This window comes from Dendropsophus ebraccatus, chromosome 1, assembly GCF_027789765.1.
Source record: "Dendropsophus ebraccatus isolate aDenEbr1 chromosome 1, aDenEbr1.pat, whole genome shotgun sequence".
NCBI lineage: Eukaryota > Metazoa > Chordata > Amphibia > Anura > Hylidae > Dendropsophus > Dendropsophus ebraccatus.
In genome coordinates, this window is record NC_091454.1 from 80,890,148 (window position 1) to 80,899,729 (window position 9,582).

Below are 9,582 nucleotides of genomic sequence, written 5' to 3' on the forward strand. Positions count from 1 at the left end.
ACAATGTCCTGTATACCTGGACTCCACCAAATCAACTACTAGTGTGCAAAATCTGAAAAGCTGAGAAAGATCAAGCCAGCTTAAAGAAGACCTAAATATGATGTCAACCAGGGCTGGACTGGGACTAAAATGCAGCTCTAGCATTGAAAAGGCCTGCTTATACTGCTTACACAGGCCCGCTTGCTGTCTGGTTCATGTTAAACATGTTCAATATCTTTTCTACTAAATCTTTTCCTATTTTTTTTTTACTGCACAGTTTTAAATGTTTTTTTTCCCTGGCAAAATAGACTGAGCTGGCCACATGATAAGTCATCAGCTACTCATCGGCTCCTGTTCACTTAAATGGGAGCTGAGCTGCAATTACAGGATGCACCGCTGCAAAGTGAACATAGACGAACAGCTGATCAGTGGGAATGCTGGATATCTGCACCCTTAAGGATCAGAGACTGATGAGCTATCTTGTAGATAGCATTTAATTTTTTTCCTAGAAATCCCTTAAATGCTTTTATTTTCCAAAATGCAGCATGCAAGAGCCACTGTTGTACGGTGCTATTGCATCATGGGGATCTGCAGTTCCATACTGTATCTACAAACTGCTGCTGTTTATTCAGGTTTATGCAATTACAATACATTATAATCCCCATGCTGATTGCTATACGGTACAGTAACTGATAATATCACATATCCAGCTGTTTCTAAATGTGTTTCATTTGTTTTACATGTTATACAGAATTTTAAAAAATCATTATTTTTGGGGCGGAGAACTAATTTTCTGCATTTCAATGATTTCTTATGGGAAAATAAGAATGGTCTTTGCTTTCTTGTCTCTATTATAATATCATGGCTAGCTGTCTGTATTATGGTTGCATATTATATATATCTATATGCCAAAACTGTAATTCACGTTTCCCTGGACTGGATCAAGTTTTTCCAGGCACCCGGAGAGACATGGAGCAGCACAGAGTTCAAAGGCAGCCGGCTGACAAGCCGACCACCGAGCCTAGCAAAGTGTTTTGCTACTACTGTAAATTTGCTCATCCCTAGGACAGATGTCAAAAAAGTATGAAAAAGTGGCATATTGATTACATGAACATGCATTCGTCTTAATTCAGGATTGAATCTACTGTATGTCCTGTAGCAACTAACACAGTGTATTTGATGTTATCAACATAATTCAAACATACAGAAATTAAACTTTTTCAACAGGAAATTTTCTTTGTTTGTATGCATCTTTTTCCATAAATGAAAGGTACATGTAAAGTTGATAAATTGTGTAATATATTTTCTTAACTCCCTAAGGACCAAACTACTGTATTTTTGGCCTTGAGGACCCTGTTTTTTTTTTTTTTTGTTTTTTGTTTTTTTATAAATCATATTCCAAAAGCTATATCATGTTGCAGTCACGTTGCCATATCACTATATCACTGACTGAAATATACGGCTGCGTTCACACTACGTATATTTCAGTCAGTATTGCAACCAAAACCAGGAGTGGATTAAAAACACAGAAAGGATCTGTTCACACAATGTTGAAATTGAGTGGATGGCCGCCATATAACAGTAAATAACTGCCATTATTTCAATATAACAGCCGTTGGTCTAAAATAACAGCAAATATTTGCCATTAAATGGCGGCCATCCACTCAATTTCAACATTGTGTGAACAGATCCTTTCTGTGTTTTTAATCCACTCCTGGTTTTGCTTGCAATACTGACTGAAATATACATAGTGTGAACGCAGACTAAAAGGAATATATCACCTAACTTATTTTTTGTTTATCTAAACATCAAATGTATCTTTCCTATTTTTTATGTATTTTTAATTTTTTTTTTGTTTATTTATCACTATGAAATATGAAAAATTTAATAAAAATTTTTCATTTTTCTCACCGTTGACCAGCAGAAGGAGCTAGTAAAGGCAAGCAACATGTAAAAACTGCAGCAAAATTGGCCCTTTCCCCCTGCTGGTGACCTCACACCTTGCAAAGGGCCCTATTCCACGGGCCGAGCAGGGCCCGATCAATGATGTAAACGAGCGCTGATCTACTAGATTGCCGCTCGTTTACTGGGCCTATTCCACGGCCCGATGATCGTTGAGCGAGGGCTGCAGGGACATCGTTACCGATGTCCTTGCAGCCCTTGCAGCATACATTACCTGTCAGGTCTTCTCCTCCGCTCTGTCTTCCTCCCTGGTTCCTGCGCGCTCTAGCTTCAGAATGGCCTGTCAGCTGACAGGTCACTCAGCCAATCACAGGCCGCGGCGGTCCCGGCCTGTGATTGGCTGAGCGCTCTGCCAGCTGACAGCTTGCCGCGCACCGCTATTCCACCGTAGCGATGCGCGGTGGGGGAACGATGATTTTAGGTCTGGCCCTAAATGAACAATCAGCCGATGACACGATCATCGGCTGATCGTTCTCTCTATTCAACCGAACGATAATCGGCCGAATCCGGCCGAATGGGGCCGATTCGGCAGATTATCGTTCCTGTGGAATAGGGCCCTTAGTCTTGTGGTTGTGTGTAAACCAATGTGCAATGCCATTATGTTAGTGTAAACTAGAGCTACTGCAGAATATGGGTATCTTTACACAGGGCTGATCTGCTGTGGATTCACCATCTAGATTTTACAGGCAGGGATTATGCAGCAAAAATGAAAATTTTTAAATAATATGTACATTTATCTCCAAATTATTAATTTTCAAAAGGGAACAGAGGGGTATATCCAGTCCAAAATGTGTTATACAATTTATACTGGTACGGAAATACCCCATATGTAACCATACACTGCTGTTTGAGCACACAGCATTTGAAACCACACTTGCTGTTTTTTACTTTTTCATTTTTCTGCACTAAGTTTCATTTCATTTTTTTTTCTTTTTTGACCCCATAATGGCCTTGTTACTGCAATTGTTGGTATAGTATATAGCAGTACATTAGTACTGCTGCATGCTCATCTGTCAGTAATAAGGACTTTTATATGGGCCAATTATGACAAACTGTAGTGCTGAGCGAAGCTGTCAAAATGTTCGTGTTCGGCATTTAAAGCGTAACTATAATTTCAGTAGCCAAATAATTAAATTCCTCAAATAAAAAGCCCATGTGTTATCCTTTAAAAAGAGCCCTAAATTGCGTTGATAGTGTGTACGCTCGCTGAGATATCCCCAGTTGTTTGGCTCAGAAGAATAAATGAATTTTTCTACTGGCTGAGAGAAAGTGGGCGTGGCTTATCCCTCATCTCCCTGGCTGGTCCCTCCAGTCACTGAGAAGCACCTTAGCAGATGGTATCCCACATAGCAGGATCAGATAGAGCCCCAACATACAGTGTCACAATGTAAGATTAGATACAGAGCCCCAGCAGATGGTATCACACACAGTGGGATTAGATACAGTCATCTGCTCTCATTACACTGTAGGATAATGTCAGCCATGGAGGTGGGGGCACCTGCTGCAGACCTTTGATAGTGAATGTTATATGTACTATGGAAGGACTACAGCTGTGTTGTGCTGGGACTTGTAGTCCTTCCCTCAGTGACTCACCCACTCTCCCTCATGCAGTACATTGGAGTGATGGTGGCACTGGATACACTTGTCCCTCCATCCAGCTCCTCCCCTGCGCTGCTCCTCACACACAACACCCTCAGCTCTGCTATGTGATCTCTGTGAGGGGAGGGGGGAGAACGTGCTGCTAGGAGGGGGGGGGAGGTTTTGTTTATGTTTCTCTCTGTGTCAGGGCTGTTATCTGATCCTCCTGTCAGAGTCCGTACACTAAGTACGGATCTGCAGGGAGGGGGCGTGTCCAGCAGGAATGCAGAAATAACTCAGAGGCAGACAGAGCTCTGAGGGGACTTTTGGCTTTATGTATTTTAAAAACTGTTCATTTTAGGTTATTAATGTATATTGCAAAAAGTCTTATCATGACGTAAGCTAACTAAAACTATTGAGTGGATGGCCCGTCTGTACCGTTTGCTTCTCCTGTTGCTGACTCGGATAGTCTGTATTGCCTCTGAAGCTGCCTGCCATGATCCTTTGCCTGTGTTACTAAGAATCCTGCCTCATCCTTGGTACTGCACTGATTCTCCTGCTGACAACGTGGCCTGCTGACTATGTATGCTTGGCCTGTTCCAAATGCTTTCTACCGACTCTGTCTGGTCCTTGGGGACCAGCTTCAGCTCACTCCAAGACCACTTGTGGAGGGATCTGGTGCCCTCTAGCCGCAGGAGTCCAGCTGCCGCATTCTGGAGTGGGATAAAAGGTGAAGACCTAGAGGTCACTTAAGACTCTGCTCGCTGGTGTTGAGTAGCAAAGTTGATCTACACTCTCTGTCACACTCATCTATTCTAATGAAAAAAATTAAGTACCATCAGTGATTAAACACCCTGCAATCAAAAACATATCCAATAAGGCTGAGTTCACTCTACGTTTTTTCCATCCGTTTTTACAAAAAACTTATTGAAAAATGGATGCATTCGTGTGCATCCGATTTGATCTGTTTTTCACTGACTTCCATTATAAAAAAAAAAAAAAGGATCTGGTGGTCTGGTTTTTGGGACCCTTGTCGATTAGCAGAAGCCAAAGCCTAGTACTGCAGATGAAAGTCCTATTCACTTTAATAATACTAAGCTGCTGTTAAAGGCACTGCCAGCTGAATGGATGAGCTGTTGTGCTTGTGCAAACATTAGGGTCAGACCCTTTTAGTGGGCTTCAAAAAAGGCTTAGAAAAGTTTTTAGGCCAAAAGAACAAATGCATATGTATAGAATCTACCCATCACCCACCCCCTTTTCCCTCATCTAACCCCTCCTTGGTTGAACTTGATGGACATGTGTCTTTTTTTCAACTGTACTAACTATGTAGCTATCAATCAAACATTGACAACATAACTTAAGACAACCCCTTCTCTGAAGAAATAACTGATGTCAGCAGGTCTGGCTTTTGAAATCCTTGGTGATCAGCTTTACTGTGAAAGTTTTGGTCAGCTATTTCTATAGAAGGGTCCACTAGAGCAGCTATTAGCTCTCCATTCAGGTTTATACATGGGAGTACATCTATAATTTATATTTCAAAATACAGTGGTACCTTTGTTTAAGAGTAACTTGGATTAAGAGCGTTTTGGTTTAAGAGCTCACAGTTTTTCAAAATTGTGACTTGGTTTAAGAGCATTGCTTTGGTTTAAGAGCTCCCTGTACTGGTGGGAGCGCGAGTGGAAGAGGGGCATGGTCTGCATAACGTGGTCTACAGCACTGTAATCTGACCCAGGAAGTCTCCCTCACCTTTCAAATCATAGCAGATCGACTTCAGGCTGGGGCTTACATCAGGCGACCGGACTGTGGGGGTAATCTCTCCATGGCTGTAACCCCTCTCTCCCTGGACATAAAGTTCTGCATTCATGTTCCCACATCTTCCCTGCTCATTCCTTCCTGCTCCCTGCAGTCTCTGTCAGCCCTTGTGTTTCCCATCCTCTCCATTACTGTACAGTGACTTATAATATCACATATTCTGCTGTTTCTGAATGTTTGTTTCATCTGTTTTACATGTTATGCAGAATAATAAATCATTATTTTTAGGGTGTGGAACCAATTGTCTGCATTTCTATGATTTTTTTAATGGAAAAATTTGCTTTGGTTTAAGAGTGGATTTGGATTACAAGCATGGCCCTGGAACGAATTATGCTCGTAATCCAAGGCACCACTGTATATATTCTAGTTCAAACTAGACACCCACCTAATCAGGGAAACAGAACTTACTTTTAAGAAGAAGCTTCATGTTTTCGCCTTGAAACAAGTCACGTAAGACATTATTGACTTGGCCATTAACTTCAAATAGGCGAACATTCACCCAGGCTGTAAACCCATTTATTCTTGTTTGTGTAGACATTGCTTTTTTATTGACCGTAAACTGTTTAATCCAGGTACACTAAAAACAAACAACATTACAAACAGACACTTAATTATTTGGATCCAATATTAACAATTGTAATAACAACAACAACAACAACAACATATGATTTGCGCATATTCAGCCACCACATTAAAAGCTATTTAAAAATGTGTATGTCCCCTTGTGCCACTGAATCTTCTCTGACCTGTTGAGGCATGCACTTCACAAAACCTCTGAAGGTGTTCTGTGATAGCTGGGATCAAGACGTTAGCAGCAGACCCTAAAATAGGCACTGGATATCTTTGCAGTGTGAAAGGGAGCATAAACCTACTAAAGAGGGCATTGCCATTATGGAACATTATTATCATGAAGGGGTGAACTCAGCATGCATCAATGTGTGTATATACAGATTTCACTATATACAAATATTCAAAGAAATGTGCCTGGTTCATGCAAGTGATCTCTCGTGCCACCTAATAAATGCAAACAGCATATGACACACTGGATTAAAACTACTGTTTAGTAAACTTTACCTTAAAGCGACTCTGTACCCACAATCTGACCCCCCCAAACCACTTGTACCTTCGGATAGCTGCTTTTAATCCAAGATCTGTCCTGGGGTCCGTTCGGCAGGTGATGCAGTTATTGGCCTAAAAAACAACTTTTAAACTTGCAGCCCCGTGACAAACGGCAGTGGCCTAGGGTATCTGTGCCCTAACCTTGTCCATCCTCCCCACCCTCTTCATCATTAGGATATTTCCTATTCCTCTGCAGTGAACACTGCACAGGTGCCTTAACGATCCAGCCCATGTGCCGTGCTGACACAGGTGGGGAATAGGAGACAATCTGCCTGCAGCATTCCGAATGGGTAGGAGGGATAGAGAGGTTGTGCCAGCCTAATGCATACACACTCTAGGCCACACCAGTTTGGCACAGGGCTGTAGGTTTCAAAGTTGTTTTTTAGGACAATAACTGCATCACCTGCCGAACGGATCCCAGGACAGATCTTGGATTAAAAGCAGCTATCTGAAGGTATAAGCTTTAAATCGTGTAGACAGTACAACATATACAAACCGTTACAATATAAAGCATATATTATTTACCAATCCTTAATTGCAATACTATTCTGATGAAGAGGATGCGATCCATAAAATGCGTAATCAACATTTTTTTTATCTGCATCTAATGTTGGAGTCTGTTGGGCAGAGCTAACCTTTATGGAATAGTCACACTTTATCTAGCTTATTCCCACGGTCCCCTGCCTGGGAGAATCCCATTTGGACTATACTACTTGGCTTGCAGCCCTGAACTTTCCATTAAAGCACTGTATCCTGGTTACTCCATAAGATCTGGTACCCTTTTGGGTAATATGCGTAAAGCCCAAGGGGCTTGAAGGTGAGCACCTCATCGGCACCTTGCGCTATAATTTAACCTGTTTGTACGGTATTACATAATGCGCTGTGGCGCTTAGGGTTGAATGTAGAGATGAGCGAACCTCGAGCATGCTCGAGTCCATCCGAACCCGATCATTCGGCATTTGATTAGCGGTGGCTGCTGAAGTTGGATAAAGCTCTAAGGTTGTCTGGAAAACATGGATACAGCCAATGACTATATCCATGTTTTTTTTTCACATAGCCTTATGGCTTTATGCAACTTCAGCAGCTACCGCTAATCAAATGCTGAACGATCGGGTACGGATGGACTCTAGCATGCTCGAAGTTCGCTCATCCCTAGTTGCATGGAAAACAAGAAAAAAAATACTCACCTCCAGGACTGTAAAGTAAAGACTTTGCCCCAGGTGGCAGATCATACAGCTCTTAAAGCGTAACTGTCATGTTTTTTTTTATTGCAGAAATCAGTAGTATAAGCGATTTTAAGAAACTCTGTAATAGGTTTCATCAGCCAAAAAAGCCTCCTTCTGTACTCAAGAAGCAATCTCCCAGCCTCCCCCCCTGACTTTTTATCTGTGCATTATCAGGCAAACACATCTTCATTACAGAGAAGCCAGTGAAGATGGGTTCTGCTCTCTCCATTCTATCCTTATGGAGGGGGGAGGGGCTGGGGGAGATGAGGGAGCAGGAAGAGGTGACATGAAGGTCAGCTGTTTGTAGACTCTCTGGGCACCTAAACCGCAGGATTCAGGTGTCAGAAAGGTCAGTGCTTATCTATGAACTTACTGAGAGAAGATTGCAGGGTGTTGTGCTGTGCAGAAATCCTCCGTGCTCAGTCACTCCTAACAGCCCCTCCCCTCTCCAAGCCACATAATGGAGACAGAAATCCTGCTTCATCTGATGTGAGGGGGGAGGCTGGGAGATTGCTTTTTCAGTACAGAAGGAAACTCTTTTAGTACATAAAACCTATTACAGAGTTTCTTAAAATCGCTTGTACTGTTGATATTTAACCCCTTGCCTCCGCAGCCTGTTTTGGCCTTAATGACCAGGCTCATTTTTCAAAATCTGACCTGTCTCACTTTATGCGCTTATAGCTCAGTGATTCTTTAACGTATGCTAGCGATTCTGAGACTGTTTTTTCGTCACATATGGCACTTTATATTAGTGGCAAAATTTGGTCATTACTTTGTGTGTTTTTTGTGAAAAACATCAAAATATCATGAAAAATGTAAAAATTTTGCATTTTATGAACTTCTGAAATTCTCTGCTTCTAAAAAAGGAAGTCATAGCACATACATTAGTTACTAAATCACATTACCAATATGTCCTCTTTATTCTGGCATAATTTGGGAAACATATTTTACTTTTTTAGGCTGTTATGGGGCTTAGAAATTTATTAGCAAATTATCACATTTTGTAAAAGTTTCCAAAACTGATTTTTTTTTTAGGGACCAGTTCTTTTTTTAAGTTGATTTAGGAGGCTTGTATGCTGTAAACCCCCATAAGTGACCCAACTAGACACCTTAAAGAATTAATCTAGGGGTATAATGAGCATTTTAACCCTACAGGGGCTGGAGGAAAGTATTCACAATTAGGCCGTAAAAAAATCGAAAATTTTAATTTTCCAATAATATATATGTTTAGATTAAAGTTTCTCCTTTCCAAAAGGAACATGAGAGAATCTGCACCTCAAAATTTGTAACACAGGTTCTCTTGAGTACAACGGTACCCCATATGTGGGCGTAAACCACTGTATGGGCACACAGCAGGGCTCAGAAGGGAAGGAGCGCCAATTAGCTTTTTTAATGCAGATTTTTCTGAAAAAGTTTCTGAGCGCCAGGTGCGTTTGCAGTGCCCCTGTAGTGTCAGCAGAATAGAATCCCCTCAAAAGTCACCCCATTTTCGAATGTACACCCCTCAAATAATTTATCTTGGGGTAGGATGAGCATTTTTATCCCACATGCATTAGAGGAAAGTTTTCAAAATTAGACAGTAAAAATGAAAAACACGAATTTTTCCAATAATATGTTCGTTTAGTTTGAAATTTCTCAATTTCACAAGGAAAAAGAGAAAAAAAGTACCCCAAAAATTGTAACGCAGGTTCTCCTGAATACAACGGTACCCCATATGGGGGCATAAACCACTGTATGGGCACACAGCGGGCCTCAGAAGGAAGGGAGCGCCAATTAGCATTTTCAGTTCAGATTTTGCTGAAGAAGTTTCTGAGCGCCAGGTGCGTTTGCAGTGCCCCTGTAGTGTCCGCAGAAGAGAACCCCCCCAAAAGTCACCCCATTTTGGAAAGTGCACCCCTCAAAGAAT